This window comes from Hyaena hyaena, unplaced genomic scaffold (assembly GCF_003009895.1).
Source record: "Hyaena hyaena isolate Hyena2069 unplaced genomic scaffold, ASM300989v1 scaffold_172, whole genome shotgun sequence".
Classification (NCBI taxonomy): Eukaryota; Metazoa; Chordata; class Mammalia; order Carnivora; family Hyaenidae; genus Hyaena; species Hyaena hyaena.
This window is the reverse complement of record NW_024080804.1, coordinates 415,473-430,466: the sequence shown is the minus strand read 5'-3', so window position 1 is coordinate 430,466 and position 14,994 is coordinate 415,473. Positions and strand designations below refer to the sequence as shown.

Sequence of the window (14,994 nt, the reverse complement as noted above, 5' to 3'; positions counted from 1 at the left end):
GTCTATCTGAGTATATCTATCATTAAAAGCAAAAATATTATATGCTTGTGAATGGACTTTACAACATCCCTCATAGACATGAACTCTGTCAGTATTAAGAAAACCTACATTTTTAGAATGAATATATTAATATGTAAAATTATAGGAAGAAATACTTAATGTAAAGAAAAATGTTAACCTCTTTGTTCATTCTTATTTCAAAATATTGAGATTTGCCATTCATTTTGAGAAGACAAAAGTGTGATGGTAAAAAGCACGATCATTAAAATCAGGTACTTGATTTCAAATTCCAACTCTGTCTTCTGGAATGTTATAAAACTTCCCTCAACCTAACTGTCCGCATTTGTGAATTAGAAATATAGTAACATTTGACTTCTAGGGCCATTGTGAGGATTAAAATAATGGAACCCACCTTTGGGACAGAGATAGGGCATGGCACTCCAAATACAGTAGACTTTCTACTTCTTATTACTGTTATTATGCAAAGGGCCTCTTGACTGTCTTCTAGGAAATATAGAGGCTACAGATTAACCCAAGCAATGGGATCAGTAGAGTTTTTGCCTGTAGAAAGGCTGGTTGGTTTCCAGGAAGAGATTATGGCCTCCAGTCTTCTCCCTGCTTGAAAGGAGGGGTGAGAAGTCACCCTATTCTTTCCTCTTCTAGCCCAATCAGTAGTTCTTCCAAAGTCAGAGAACCACCTAGCTCAGTTCTAAAGATGAGAACCAAGACTCTACTGGGGCCACCCACAAAAGGAAAAAGTACAGCTACACAGCCCAGTCTTTCCAGCTCCAGGCTCCCCTCCTGGAATAACTTAGTTGTCCATCCTGTACCCTCCGAGGTTACAAATCTGGAAGTCCTCTGTGAGAACTGCCCTCTTCTTTCCAGCTGACCTTGGGAATGTTCTCAGTTCTCGGTAGAGCTGGGATTTCCTGATTACATATTGCTTTCCCAGGCTATTGTTGAGGGGAGCTGGCAGGTGAGGCAGGGGGGAGGCATCATGAGCTGTAAGCTCCAGTCCCCAGCAGAGTTTGTCCCTTAAGATCTAGGTGAGAAAGAAGAGAATAGCTGAGCTGCCAGCCTCCCCCTGGGGAGAGTCAGGCAATTAGCAGAGCACCGTGAGAAGCAATGAGTAAAAACAACACGTGTACCCAACCAGGCAGAAGATGAACAGTGAGTGATGTGTGAGAATGAGAAAATTATATGGATTCTATTTTAAGATTAAAACGTGAATCGAGAAACAACTTTAAAAGATTTTAATTTATTCTTAATATCTTTCTATGTGTATGAATTTGGGAATGGGTTTTTCCCTCCTTTTCACTATTTTGAACAGAATTAAATTATAACGGCTATGGTTACTTATTACGGCTTAGAAGACTCCATGTATTTAGCTAAATATAAATTTTTTTTCTTTGGTTTTTAAAAGTCCTTGAAACACCAATCATTTAGAAAATAAAATGGAAGAAAGGATTCCATTTGTATTAGCAACAAAAAGATTAAATTCCCAGGAATTTGAGAAATGAAGAGCTGCATGAAGGAATTTGAGAAGTGAAGAGCTGCAGGAAGAACAGTTTTGAAGTTACTGAGGGTCAAAAACAACACTTGAACAAATCAAAGAGTATTTATGTTTTTATATAAAAAAGACTTTATAGGAGTGCCTGGGTGGCTCAGTCGGTTAAGCGTCTGACTTTGGCTCAGGTCGTGATCTCATAGTTTGTGAGTTCGAGCCCCGCATTGGGCTCTGTGCTGACAGCTCAGAACCTGGAGCCTGCTTTGGATTCTGTGTCTCCCTCTCTCTCTGTCCCTCCCCTGCTTGTATTCTCTGTCTCTCTCTCAAAAATGAATAAACATTTAAAAAAATTTTTTTTAAATTTTGGGGCACCTGGGTGGCTTAGTCGGTTAAGCGTCCGACTTTCGCTTAGGTCATGATCTCGCGGTTCGTGGGTTCGAGCCGCACGTCGGGCTCTGTGCTGACTGCCAGCTCAGAGCCTGGAGCCTATTTCAGAGTCTGTGTCTCCCTCTCTCTCTCTGACCCTCCCTTGCTCACGCTGTCTCTCTCTCTCTCGCCTAGAAATAAATAAAAAAATATTTAAAAAAAATTTTTTTTAATTTTTAAATTTGACTTTATAAAGATTTCAATTCTCCCTAAATTATCTCTAAATATAAATATATATCAATGTTAAAAAGTTTTCAGAAAATGATTAACACTGATTATAACATTAATATGAAAAAACAAACATGCCAAAGTATGCAGGAAAATCCACCCCCCAAGAAAACAAGAGTTAACCTAGCTGCATTAAGTGTTAAAATGTAAAGCTGCAATAATTTAAAGGGCATGTTACATGCATAGACAGTGGCTCGGTGGAATAGAAATAGACTCAAATACAAAAAGAAATTTAATATATGACAAAATGATATCATTCAATACATGGGATTCAAGCAATTGAGTAGCTTCTGGGGCGGAGGGGGGCGCAGAATATTAAAGTTGGATTCAAACATTGCATCTTTCATCATGATAAATTCCAAATGGACTAACATTTTTAGAAATAAAGAAAGGGAAAGAAAATTCTGAGTATGGCAGAATAAATTATTCAGTAATTTTTTCTATGTAATCTTGGAATAGGGCAGGCCCTTTGAAGTACAGAATAAAAGCCAGAATCCATTAAAAAAAATTGAAATACACATGAAACCAAACACTTCCATATGGCAAAAAAAAAACAAAACATTGGCAAAGTTGAAAGACAAAAAAAAAAAAAAACTAAAAAAAATTGCAATTCATATAATAGATAAAGGATTCCTACAAATTAATAAGAAAAAAGATCAACATTTCAGTTAAAAAAGACTGTAAAAAAAGAAATAAACAGAAGAAAGTTCCAGGTCACTTTAACAAGGTATCATTTTCACCTGTCAGATTGGGTAAGACCAAGTAAAATTCACTTTTGAGACAAGCATGGCAAACAGGCACTAAAATTTTACTGCTGAAAGTTTAAATTGGTACAATACCATCATGGACAATTTGGCAATAGATATCAAAATCATAAGTGGACCTATATTTTAGTGCAGCAATGTCACTTCAGTGATTTATCCTATATGTGTGCTTGAACATGTGTCAAATAATATGGTACTAAGTTATATAATACATAGTTTTCTGTATAGCAAAAGATTAGGAACTTTCTAAAAGAAAGATTAGGAACAATCTAAATGCTTACCAACAGGAAATTTTTTAAACTGGTCTACATCTCTACAATGGAACATTATGAAGCTGTTAAAAAGGACAAGGAAGCTCTATGAACTGCTGTGAAATGGTTTCCATGGCCTATTGCAAAGTAAAAAGTAAACCAGAAGCTGTAGTCATTAGTTATCTCCAGAAAAGAAACAACTAGAAGGAGCTTTTTCTCTGCACATCCTTTTATCTTTGGAAATGTGAATACTGTGAATGCATTACTTAGTCTAGAAATAGATAAATAACAATTAAAAATTTTTTAAAAACCTTGTCACTTTGATTGTTTTTTAATGTAAATAGTTCAGTATTTTCTTTGGTATTTAATTTGGTATTTTGACAGTCTTGCTACAGTGGATAGCATCTTTTGGGACTTTCATGTTATCTTTGTTTTTGTTGGGTGTTTTTGTGGCAAGGAGAATGCCAAATAAAGCCTATTTTTTCCAAATGTGAAATTTTCTACTGCGCTATTCTCTGATTTAATGTCTCAGATTAGAGTTGGTAGAAGGCAGAATTCTAACACAGCCCCAAGTTCACGTGACTTTTATTAGAACACAGCCGTTCACCTTTCTTCGTGTATTGTCTATAGCTGCTTTCCTGCTACAGCACAAAGCTGAGTACTCATACCACCTGGTCCCCAAAACCTACAATCTTTACTATTTGTTCCTTTACTGGAAACATTTGCCAGCCCCCGGTTTAAACCATTTTGAGTTGGGTCTCCTGTTATTTGCAGCTTAAGAACATTTGCACAACATTCTGATGAATCTGAATTTCATTCTGATGAAAAGTGAAATAATACGAAACCAAAACTGATAATAATGACTCCGCGTGTTTCTAATTAAATCATTATTATAGTATACCATACATACATAAAAGTTTACCAAGCATTATTGTACTGCTCAGTACGTGTGTGGCCGTCACCAGACTCCAGGAGTTCCCTTTAGGAACTATATCCCCTACCACAAAGAACCCCACCATTCAGAGTTCTATGAGAATACAAGATGTAGACTAATTTTACTGTTTTATGGACTTCATGTAAACGGATTCATAAGTATGCATCCTTTTGTGTCTGACTTCTTTTGCTCAGCATTTTCTTTGTGAAATTCTATGCTGTGTATACCAGGAGATCATTCTTTCTCCCTGCTATGTAACATTCCACTGTATAAGCATGCCACAGTTTATTTACCCACCCTACAGTTGATGGACATTTGTCTCTAATTTTTGACTAGTAAGACCAATGCTGCTGTGAATAATGTACTTCTTTGATGCACATATACACACATATATCACTTAGAGGCTATATATATATAAATGCATATAACTTATACATTGCTGAGTGGAATTGTGGGTCATCCATATGTGATTTTTACTAGGGATGTGCAAGTGATTCAGTGTCAGAAAATGCATATTTCCACTGAACAGAAATTTGGTCTTCTTCCCATTTTACTTTAACATAGAGAGTAATTCAGCAGAGTATCAGGCTTGAAAGACCACATGCAACCAGATGAATAAATATGAGCTGAAAAATTAAAACAATTACCAACAAGCTTATTTCCCCTCCAAACCCACACCATTACTTTAAGGAAGTCGCAAGCTGCCATCTTAGAGACTAATTGTTTAAGCAGGTGAATTCAAATCAACACTTCCTATGGAACATTGGGAAGACTCAAATGGCCTTGGCATGCTGCTGAGTCAGAGAGGTACGTTTTCTTTACCTTGAGGAAAAAGTGATGAAAGTTATAAATGGCAGGGAGCAACAGTGGATGAGAGCTCCAAACAATAGGAAAGGTAGACTCACAGCCGTTACATTCCAGCTAAACTTTCCTATTCAGCCACCCTGTTAGAAAGAAAAGTCACATAAAATCAAGATTCCATCAGAGGGCACTTTCTCCTATTCCAGCCGCCTCCAGCTGGTACTTCTTGTTGCCCCCTTCTTTACTGAGGCAGCATTCTCCAAAGGCCCGAAAACAGCATACCTATGGTGTTCACCAAGCAGCACCCAAGGACTGCATCAACAGCAATCAATAGTCTTATACATACCAGGAAAATTCAGAGAACCAAGAGTCTACCAGGAGACCAATGATTAGGCATGAACATTCGATTGAAGGTCTTTCTCCGCTCACTGTTATTATCAAACCAGTAGAGAAGATTCAATCTGATAATTATCAGGATGAGTCATCAGTAGCCACAGAGTGCTAGGGTCAAAGTCAGGGCTTTGTGGTTGTGAGCTATTGTCCTCCCAGAAAGACAGCAAATTGCAAATTGAAGTATTTTGGTTTGTTTCTCCAGTTTAGACAACTATAAAGTAAAAGGTTTCTTTAAGAAAGAAAGGGAGAGAGAGAGAGAGAGAGAGCAAGAAAGAGGAAGGAAGGGAGGGAGGGAAGAAGGTTTGGGGATAGGGGAAGGCAAGGATCCTGAGAAATATCTCACCATCCAGAATTTCCAGAGCAGTGCGGAGCATGTCTTCTATGCCAAGTGGTCTGCTCCCAGAGCTGTATGGCATATCTCAGGGCTGACTCTTCAGCTTTCTTTAGAAAAGTTAGTATCTCCCTTGGCCTCTAAGGGTCAATGACAGACTGTTAGCTATGAAGCAGCCTTTCCGACAGGGTAGATGCTACTGCCACTGTTCCTCTCAAGGAGGGATTGTGAAAGTCTGAAGAGAAGTCTGAGCCTGGGTGGCTCAGTCAGTTAAGCATCCGACTTAAGCTCAGGTCATGATCTCATGGTTGGTGAGTTGGAGACTCTTTTGAGCCCCTTTCCAGCTCCTTTCCAGCCCCTTTCGAGCCCTGTGTGGGGCTCAGTGCTGACAGCTCAGAGCCTGGACCCTGCTTTGGATTCTGAGTCTCCCCCTCTCTCTGCCCCTCCCCGTCTTGTGCTCGCTCGCTCTCTTTGTCTCTCTCTCTCTCACACTCTTTTAATAATAAATAAATAAACTTTTTAAAAAAAGGTCAGGGGGCGCCTGGGTGACTCAGTTGGTTAAGCATTTGACTCTTGGTTTCAGCTCAGGTCATGATCTCCATGGTTCATGGGATCGAGCCCCATATCCAGCTCTGTGCTGACGGCACAGACCCTGCTTGGGATGCTGTCTTCCTCTCTCTGCCCCTGCCCTGCTCACCCTCTCTTTATCTCTCTGTCAAAAATAAGCAAACATTAAAAAGTAAATAAAGAAGTAAATAAATAATAAAGTCTGAAGAGAAAAGGAAGTGGAGAAAGGGATGTGTTTCCCTCTGCGACTTTGTAACTGAATAATACACAGGAGAACTGAGTGGAATATTCTAAGCTTCGGAGTACAGATATAGCAGCCATATGTGGCCACTTTGTCTAGGGTGGTGGTGTCTGATTTTCAATATTCTCTCCCACCATTAAGCCAAAATAATTTGTCTCCTGATCTTAATTTAGAGAATACAGTTACAGAATTCTACTGGTAATTTACAGGTACCTTTAGCAATCTGTGGGTTCTGTACAATCCATAGGTAATCCTTTGTACTTTGCAAAGCTCTTGACTCTTAGAAGCTGCAAACTGTGTCCTCTTTTAATTTTGAGAATCTCTTTTCCCTAAACTCTTGAAAGAGAACTTCTCCCCACCCTCCACCCCCAGTTTTCAGGAGCACTTATCTTGAAAGCCTTTTGCAGACATTTATTACTCTTTGTCACACTCCTATGAGGTGGCTAAAGTCTGTTATCCCCATTTTATTGCCAAGGAAGCTGAGATAGTGAGAAGTTGAGTGGTTTGCCGAAGGTCACGCACTGAGTCAGGGGCAAACTCAAAACTCCGTGTTCCTGGCCGCCTCACCAACCTCGGCTGCCTCACCTCTATTTGAACTGCCTTGAAAATAGGCTTTCATGGGGCGCCTGGGTGGCTTAGTCGGTTAAGCGTCCGACTTTCGCTTAGGTCATGATCTCACGGTTCATGGGTTCGAGCCCCGCGTCAGGCTCTGTNTAAATTTGTGTGACCTTAATGATGGTGAGCCATGAAACAAATGAAATATTTTTCAGATTGTTAATAATTAAAGAATATGAACCTTCACATTCAGGAATCATCTCGGATAAGGGGAAATGAAAGCTTCATCAGACAGCCACCTTCTTAAGAACACAAACCATTTGGGGCGCCTGGGTGGCTTAGTTGGTTAAGCTTCCGACTTTCGCTTAGGTCATGATCTCGCGGTTCGTAGGTTCGAGCCCCGCGTCGGGCTCTGTACTGACTGCCAGCTCAGAGCCTGGAGCCTATTTCAGAGTCTGTGACACCCTCTCTCTCTGACCCTCCCCTGCTCACGCTGTCTCTCTCTCTCTCCTAGAAATAAATAAAAATATAAAAGAAAAAGAAAAAGAAAATAGGCTTTCATGAATTCTGATGAGTAGATTGAAGCTCTGCTCACTTTATTTGTTAATGGTGACTTGGTAACTGCATATACCTAATGTTATTCATTGCCTACAGACAAAAACCATTCATTTACTAGATGCGCCAGGCCTAAGAGGGACTATCTCCTTCATTTACACTGATTATCATAAAACACTTCCCTATGACTGTATGAGAGTACATTAATACCAGACACCAAAGTAAGAAATATGAATTGTCCTTTTGGTCTCTAAGAGAATGAATTTCTCCATTTCACACAAACTCCTTATCATGGTTTCATCACACAACATCTCACTTTCCATCCAGGTAGGCCACCTTCAGCCACCTAAGTGCTTCTGAGAGTGAATCACCCACTGGTTACAGAAACACTCCTGAATTCCAGTCTCTCTGATATCCTCTTCATCCCCCCCACCCCCACCCCCACCCCCAGTATCCTTCAACATCTCCTATCATCTTCAAGGTTTATTTTAAGCATCACCGTCCTAATAGGTCACTCCCTAGTTCCCCACCAACCCTGGGGCCTGTTCCTTTGAAGTCCTTATCGGACATCATCTTCTGTCATGGTTTAGCTTACTTACTAGCCTTATGCCCTGAACGTGTAGAGTATAAACTACTTACAGGCATAGAAGGTTTTATTCATCTTTGCACATGGTCTGAGATGGAAAGCATGGTTCACCTCACAGAGTTTGGAACCGCTTACTACAGGGCTGGGCAAACTTTTTCTGTAAAAGACAGATTAGGAAACATTTTACATTTTGCCAGCTCTGAACAGTCGCTGTTGATTCTTCTTTGCTTTGTTACAACCCTTTAAAAACATAAAAACAGAGGCGCTTGGGTGGCTCAATAGGTTAAGTATCTGACTTTGGCTCAGGTCGTGATCTTGTGGTTTATGAGTTCAAGCCCTGCATAGGGCTCTGTGCTGACAGCTAAGAGCCTGGAGCTTGTTTCAGATTCTGTGTCTCCCTCTCTCTCTGCTCCTCCTCTGTTCACACTGCCTAAATAAATAAACATTTAAAAAATTGTTTAAAAGAAATAAAATAAAAACGCAACAACATCCTTAGCTCCCAGGTGAGCTGGGGGCTGATTGGCCCTCAGGCCATAATTTGCCTGACCCTGGCTTAGTAAAAATTTCTTGCATTGTCATCAATGGTCTTAAATCATGTTGGAAATTGCTTATTTTTCTTTATGGACATTTTTGCATAAGTGATCATTTTTCCTGGTGAGAAAATGACAATATTTGTAAGGGAAAACCCTTTCTAACATTTTTCTAATATTGTGAAAGACCAATCGTGCACATAGCCCCAGTACATTTTTATATGCTGAACTTTTTGTACTTTTAAGTGAAATTGCATTCTATGGTATCTATATTTATGTTATTTTAAAAGTCCAGTCACAACCTGCCCAGCATTTATGTATGTGGGAGCATGAACTTGCAAAATCCATGCGTACATCTTTTTGCGTCATTAAAGGGCCAAATTCCATCACCTTTACAGAAATTCTGCCAGAGCTATTGAGGCCTCACAGCTTTTTTAGAAAGCAGGATAATAAAACTAGCTCTGAAACACTGATAGGATTGTTTTTTTAAGGTGTTGCAAAACGTTTCATTTGTCCTGTCAATGATTGCTCTGAAGTAGGATCTTGGACAAGTTAATATTTATAATGCCTGAAACTCTAGAAAGGACAAAGAAATGGTCCCTTTCAAGTCTCCCTGACCTGGGTTACTGTTTAGTGCTCACATGATACCACCCTCACCACCTCCCTGGCCCCAGGAATACTGCAAAGTAATAAGCATTAATTGTTTAGTCATTTCCTGCGTCACGTTTGTCAGACATCATAGTCTTCCCCTATTAACATATCTAACCAAGTTACAGTTCAAACAGCCGGTTTCCATACCAGCAGCTGTTTGGTTTAATATCTTTTCAGCAAAGGTGCCATAGGGAGCCTTTCAAAAACCCTCATGTTAATACTTCAGCCTGTTTTCCTGACGAGATTCAGCTGAGAATAGTGTCCTGGTAATTTGCCACAGAGCGTGAGTCGTGAAACTTTTACATATGAAATTCTCTTAAAGATGTCACATTTGAAAACCCTTGAACTTCAGTGAAATGTAACTGTGTGTTGGAGGGCATGTCATGATTTTACTGGTGTGCTGGAGTTAGTCTGTCCTGGGAGACAGCGTACACACTGTAATGGATGCTTGTTCAGCCTGTGTGAAAGAGGGTCTGCAGACGTGTAATAGTCCCAGCTTCGAACACACCATCAGGAAGCCTGTTGACTTCTCCCTTTCGACAGCGAAGCCATAATGTTTCAAATACAGCTCTGTTAGCTGAGTGACCAATTAAGGAAGCAGAAAACAGCAAGAAGAAAGGTACAACATTTTCTTATAAAACTAGTCTTCAAAATTAGAGCTCTTTAACACATAATAAAAATATATGGGCTAAAGCAATAGAGAATTTTGTTAAAAATAGGCTTGTCCTCTAAAAGTGAAGCTGATCTATGGGAAGTCATAGTAGGCTTTCATGCTAGAAATAGCCATCATTAAAAATATATATATCATTTGATATTTGCTTATATTTTACTTAGTTTATTTTAGAAAATAACATTTGCTAATATTTAAGATGGCTTTTGAAGATGGAAAATACAATAAGCAGAAATTGGGCTGACTTAATTGTATTCTCTAAAGTTTGAACTACCCTGGTGAATCACTATTTCCTATTCTACTGTTGGTGTTCTGCTATGTTTGTTTCATATGTTTTGGAAGTAGGTGAGAAGAAACAGTAGAAAATACATTGTATCTTTGGTTTTTAACTCTTAACCTGGATGTGTCTGTATTCAGAGGCTATTAGGTTGAGTTTTAGGAAATTGCCACTTACTTAAGTAAAAAATTATCAAATATTGGCAATATCATAAGTGGCTGCTGGCTACCTTCTCAGCATTTCTCCTTTGTTATCCCAATGATGCTGTCTTTGACTTGTCAATTGACAATGTCTAAATGAACAGTTACAGGATAAAAATGTATTCTTACAAAATAGACAGGATAATAGGTAATGATAGATAATAGAGAAAAGATGAAAACAGAAAATTATAGATAATTTTATTAAATTATTACAGAGATTTTAAATAGAATTTAATTCTATTAAACAATACATAGATGCCAGATAGATAGATAATAACACGTGATAGAATACAGAAGCATATTTTATCCCTGCCAATCTTCTGGAAGAAACAATAGAAAACTTCCTCTTTTGTAAAGTAAGCAAGCATTCTTGTCCCCCAAGTCAGGGGTTTAGAGTCTTCCATTTATTTTCTTTATGATCTGATCATGATGATAATAGCAGTTAACATTCATTGAATACCTACTAAGCGCTAGTGTTGGTAATAAGATATTTCCATTTTCTCATTTCTTTCTCAAAACAACTCTAGGAGGTAAGTATTAGTATTCCAATTCCTGTTTTACACATGAAACTTTGGGAAGAGCAAGAGGGGCTTATGTTTTATTTGATTAAGGGGAAGGAAGACTGGAGAGATGGAGAAGGCAGGAGTCGACCTGCCTATCTGTCAAATAAACATAGTCTCGGTGTCAAAATCTGGGAATCTCTGTTGATGTGGTTTGATAGCAAATCATACTTCTGCTCCTCGAATTTGAACTTTAAAATCTTATTTTGTGCTATGGCGATATGACCTCAGAACTTAACTAACCTCTCAGTATATCATTATCCTTCTCTATAAAATAACACAAAATTATCTACTTCATAGAGGCATTGAGGTTTCCACTGGCATTTGACATCTTCAGTTAAAGATGAATACAAAGTAGTATAACCTATTCTGAAACTGGAAAGAACCACTCTTCGGTTACTCTGCTTTCATAATAATTGCTATTTCTCATTTGTTAGTTTGTAGCAACAGATGGCCAAGAAAAAAAAAAAAAAACTAGGATCCATAGAAAACATTCTGATAGATACATTTTATAGATTTGTGGTTTCTTTTCCTAAACCATACTGTTCTACAAAAAAAATCCAACAATCTTTTCTATATAAAATGCATTTTTGAGAGTATAGAGAATTTTAGTAACTTACATCCCCTGTACATCCTCCACATTGTATATTACAAAGAACAGGAAAGAAAAACAGACGGAACTATTGCTACTTTCCAAAGAGCATATGTTTATGAGAACCTTGCTACAAAACCTAATCAGCCACATGAAAATGATGTATTTTTCTGAAGATTACACATGAATCAACAGCATAACTAGACAATGTTGTTTTAATTCTCCAGGTTGCAGAATTATCCAAAGAAAAGAGAGCTGATTTTTTAAATGATAGCTAAAGACATCTTTGAAGACAGTTGAATCTGGGTTGGCAAGGCAAAAAGTCAAACGGCAGATCAAAACAAGAGAAGAAAACTGACTAAAATAAAAGTGATGATATGTTCATGTAATTTAAACATTCAAGTCTGTGTAAATGAATTAAAAATTTTCTCTGAAAGTTTCTGGTAATTTCTCATCAGTGGTTAGATAGACCAAATACTTTAAAACAATCTGTAGAGGTTGAGTTAAGGTCCTAGTTCTTAAAACATGATTAGCAAGGCAGATGGTGATAAAAAAATTATCACTAAATAATGATTACAGACACAGCTAAATCAAGCTGCCCAGTTGGTAGTGCCCATCCTTTGCCTGCTTCAAATGACTCAATCCCACCTCCCAAACACAACCATTGTCCTATCATTTCACACTTCTTTTTTTTTTCCAACAGGGAATGAAGTTATTTATATATAGTACGGTTGTTAGAAAGGAACATCAGAGGAGAGAAACTCTAGGGAGATGGGACACAGGGACAAAGACCTGTTCCTAAAATTCCACATCCACTTGCATTATTCACATATGCAACTTGACTCTAATTTAGAGAAGCACTTTTCATGAAAACATTATATTACCAAGATTTAAGCACTTGGGTTTTTTTTTTCCAAATTAGCCAACTCACTTTCCTTCAGATTAGCTAGTTTACAAAGGAATATAATTGATTAGTGAAAAAGCAGATTTGACTAATGACTGAGCTCTGGAATAGGCTTCTGGGTATCAAGAAGCATTAACTCATACAAATAAGTTGGAACAATAACTCAGGCTGGGAAAAGAACAGAGATGAAACAAGCAGTTGCCCAGGGCAGTGAATTAGCAAGGGCAGCACACTCTCCCAAGTGGCTTCCCTGGGAGCAAATATAGCCTTTGAATTTGGATATTGCCCACTTTGCTAGAGGTAGGAGAATCTATAAATAGGGTACTCACTGGAGAAGTGAAGCAGCCACTCCACTGGGTTCAGTGGGTGGATGGCAATGAATGTTTTAAAAGTGAATATTCAGAGTTCAGGGTGCACTTTAATGCTTTCACTAGTGTGACCCATGGGAGTGCACTGCACTGGCTACAAGCCAAGCTTGCCTTCCGCTCCTGCCCGCCAGCCCCACGCAGGATGCTGAGTATGAACCACACAGCAATCACCAGGTAGCAAAGAATGTCTTTGCTCCTGGCTTCTAGAAAGCTTAGAGTTTGCTTTTTGTTTTTTGGTTGATTGCTTGGTTGGTTGGTAGGTTTCATTCTTTTTCTTTTTTTCCCGTACTTCTGGCAACTGAGTTAGGCTCTTGGGTATCTACGTCTGGCAGTTCATCACATTTCCTTACCCATGGTTTGTTTTCTTTTTTTTTCTTTCTCCATACTCCCTCCATTTTATCTTATTCTTGGACAGAGCATATATTTGTATAACCTGCTTCAGATGCCGCTGTGGAAAGCAGCAAACAGCCAAACACATAAGATAAAATATAGAAAGAATGTTAATATGACAGATCGTAAGATCTTAGAATCCTTTTGGCTAAGCCAAGACATCACTTGTTCAAATTGTTAACCCTGGAGACTCTAGCTAAGTTGTGGGTAAATACCACAGGTATGAGGGCTCATCAACTCAGGCAGAAGGAGAATTCAGGAAATTCTTCCCTGAAGAAGAAATTCTTCTTCCTTGAAGAAGAGAATCGTGTGTTGGATGACTGTAATATTAATGCAAGTCCACAAGAAATCATTTTCATTTCCTTCATCAAACTTCCTAGCCATTCTCTGAGCATTTTCCCTTTCTTTTTCCTAACTAAAAAGCAAAATACTGCTGGAAACTTTTTTTTTTAATTTTTAAATGTTTGTTTATTTATTTATTTATTTATTTTTACAAATGATAGGTGTTGGGGGGGTGGGAGTTGTGCGGAAACTGTTTTTAAAACGGTTTTCATTTGGCTCAGCTGTTCATATAGATCTCTCTTGACATCGTATATAATGTTTAATTACACTTGGGGCATCATTTCAGGAGAGAGGGTAGAATCCAGTGCTCACACGTAGCTTCGTTAGGTAGTTGCTGAGTAACTCTAGCAAATCTTGTGGCTGTTTTGTAGGTAATTACGAATCTCTGTGCCGGAGGTCGGCTCTCACCATGCTCAGGAAGGGGTAGGTCTACTTGTTACCAATAGACCTCAGGAAATCACTCAGCTGCTCTTGGCTCCCTGATCTTTAAACCGAGGGTGTATGAAGTAGATCATGATAACAGGGTTGTAGAATTCACCCTCTGCTTTCACAATCATTGGCTCTTTTTATCTTCATAGCAACTCCGAAAGGTGGGCAGGACAGTTGTTATTTAACAGATGAGGAAATGGAGGCTCAGAGATTAAACATGTCTCAGATCTTAGAGCAATTAAAATAGAAGACCTGACACCAGAGCACTGTTCTAAATTGAGATCTGCTTTGTTGCAGTTTGAGCATCATCCAGTTCTATCGGAATCTCCTACCTTGCTCAATATGTGGAGGAAGAAAGAGAAACATCGCTTAGGACCTATATTGGGCGGCACCGGGCTGAACACACTATTGGTCGACCCCTGATAGGCTGACTTTGGATCTTGTAAGAGAATGTACAGTCTAACTCTGGGGAGAGCCAGCTGACTGACGGCTCTGGGGGCAGAAGGAGAGTCACGGTTTGGGTTGAGAATGGGTTGAACCATCACTGCCTTCCTTCAGGTGGGACGCTTAGCAACAGTGCGACTACAGGTGGTTCCACATGGTAGCATATGCTCAACCTTTTACTAAAGGCCACGGTCTGATTTAAAAACAAAATATCCAAAATTTCTATTATAAGCTTCCTAAATTCCCGTTAAATAAAAATGCAGAATTTTCCTCTTTCCTCTTCCAATGCTGACATTTTAAAATACCATTTTCCTATTTCATTTCCTATCTTTAGAGAGGAAACTGTGACAGAAAGAACCCCATTTGGAATTCAAGAAAACTGGGTCCTCGACCTTGCTCAACTCAGTTCTGTGACTTTGGGCAACTTACTTAACCTCTAGGGGCCTATTTCTGTGCAGGAAACCTAGGGGCTTTCCTATCTAAGCTTTGAGATCTCTT

General features: G+C 38.8%; 1 long non-coding RNA gene across 1 annotated transcript; it reads left to right on the top strand.

Moving 5' to 3' along the window:
* The first annotated feature begins 9,450 nt into the window (after positions 1 to 9,450).
* On the top strand, positions 9,451 to 12,055 carry LOC120237137. Its single transcript, XR_005529867.1, has 2 exons — positions 9,451 to 9,939; positions 11,847 to 12,055. It is a non-coding gene; the product is annotated as an uncharacterized LOC120237137 (long non-coding RNA).
* The last annotated feature ends 2,939 nt before the right edge of the window (positions 12,056 to 14,994 follow it).